A 2,394-nucleotide genomic window follows, 5' to 3' on the forward strand; every position below is an offset into this window, starting at 1 on the left:
CGGCCTCGAGCGCGGCGGCCCACGTTGCGTCCCCACTGGCCAGCGCCAGCCCCCCTGCTTTCCTGCCTTTGTGCCGCACTTGATGTCGCCCGTCTGACCGTTTGTATTGTTAGAATTCTGAACTGTGGCCTCTAAGCGAACACACTTCGCTGCGCTGCCAAACGGGCGTGGCTTCTGTGTTGAGGTTTTGGTGCGAGGGGCATCAACGCCTCCCGCAGTGGAGAGGCCCGGGGAGGAACCAACCCCAGGCTCACGGAATCAGGACGGAGTCGCTGTAGACAGAACAGGGCAGCCGGGCCCCGACGTGTGGGAGAGGCACGGAATCACGGAGTCTGGAAACAGGCTCAGTTCTTAGAACTCCTCCTATTGAGTTTTATTATTTATTTTTAAAGGCTTTATTTTTAAGTAACGTCCACACCCAATGTGGGGCTCGAACTCAGAACCCTGAGATCAACCCTGAGTTGTACCGACTGAGCCACTCAGGCGCCCTGTGAACCGCCCCACTTTTAAAGTGAGAAGGGGCGCCTGGGTCGCTCAGCAGTTAAGCATCCAGCTTTGGCTCAGGTTGTGATCTGTTCGTGAGTTCGAGCCCCGCGTCAGGCTCTGTGCTGACAGCTCAGAGCCTGGAGCCTGTTTCAAATTCTGTGTCTCCCTCTCTCTCTCTGACCCTCCCCCACTCACACTCTGTCTCTCTCTCTGTCTCTCTCTCTCTCTCAAAAATAAACATTAAAAATTTTAAAATAAGAATGAGAAAGCAAACTGGAGAAGCTCCCAGGCCCACACCAGCCCCGCCTCAAGGGGCTCTGTTTCAGCCCTGCAGCCGCCCCATGGGAAAAGTGACTCCCTACAGAGCTGTGGCCCCAGCAATGGGGGCCTTCCGCTCAGACTCAGCCCGGCGCCTTCGGCACACCACCTGTCCATGAGTCAAGGTCAGAGGAGGGGTTCTGGAACTGAACCCCCCCGGGTGGCCATGTGAACAGCCCCTGAATCACCAGCCTCTGCTTCCCCTCGAACTTCCCCCAGGCCAGCACCTTAAGGGAGAGCTGCACCTTCTCAAACTCCTTTCCCAGGCACCTCGGGCTTTTGCGGGAGCTCTGGCTCAGTCCCATTGTGCTGTCGAGAAGGGAGGGAGAACATCTTTCTTTAGGGAAGACTGGTATTCTGAGCAGTAGTTCCGCAGGGACAGCTGGGTCCCCTGCATAAAAAGACCACTGAGGGTGTTATTTCTGACTCGTCCCCGCCCTTACGGTGCTTATAGCGCCCAGGGGGCCCAGGGTGGGTCAGCAGCATCCCTTACGAGTCCATAAACCCTAAACCACAGGAATTTGGCAGAGACAGCATCACTGTGGGCTGTCACATCCACATTCGGGAAGCTTCTTGGAAGGGGGATTCCAGGAGCACAGAGCAGAGTCAGGGCTGAGACAGCCTGGGGGGAGGGGCTTCTGGTAACTGAGAATCTGGGACACGGGAAGCCATCCAGGGTTTGGTGCAAGGCAGTCTGGACGTGAATCTCATGCAATTGGCCATCCCCGTGGGGTCAGTGACAAAGTCACCCGTGCCGGGTGGGGAAGAGAGAAACCAGCCCCAGCTTCTGGACAGGCCCCAGCCCCTGCGGCGACCCAAAACCCTGGGTCGTTTTGTCCTCTTTAGCCGGAAACAGCAGACTCAGGTCATAGGGGGGATTTGATGGCTCAGCACTTCTGCGGCCTGGACCCCATCATCCCTCCACTCGGTCACACACCCAGCCCCACCCTCCCTGCTCCTTGGGGCTGCTGTGCACCAGCCTCCGTGCGCTGGGCCACAAACTGGGGGCCACCATGCCGCTCTTGTCCACCACTAGAAAGGGCAAAGCCACATGACGCTAATGAGAACACACGTCTTTCAAAAGAACGGTATTCTTAGAATTTCCAAAAGAGTGTTGCACAGTAATTGTGGGGAAAACTTAAAACCCTGTCGGGGAGATTTCTTTCCTGTTAGTTTGGTTTTAGTTTTGATTTTGAGTTGTTCGGGGGGAAGGGCTCCGTTAGCTTCTCAGCCTCAGAGCCTCTAACACAGTTTTAAAAATTTTTTTTAATGTTTATTTTTGAGAGAGAGAGAGAGAGAGACAAAGCACAAGCAGGGGAGGAGCAGACTGAGAGGGAGACACAGAATCCGGAGTAGGCTCCAGGCTCTGGGCTGTCAGCACAGAGCAGAACGTGGGGCTCGAACTCAGGAACCCTGAGGTCATGACCTGAACCGAAGTAGGTTGCTTAACTGGCTGAGCCACCCAGGCGCCCCTCTAACATGCTTTTTACATGTTCTTCTTTTAAAAAGTTTCAAACCCAAGAAACGGAAGTTGTGAGACGAATACATTGCACCGTCATACGTGTTCGGCCTAGACCGACCAGGTCAACA

This window comes from Hyaena hyaena, unplaced genomic scaffold, assembly GCF_003009895.1.
Source record: "Hyaena hyaena isolate Hyena2069 unplaced genomic scaffold, ASM300989v1 scaffold_285, whole genome shotgun sequence".
Lineage (NCBI taxonomy): Eukaryota > Metazoa > Chordata > Mammalia > Carnivora > Hyaenidae > Hyaena > Hyaena hyaena.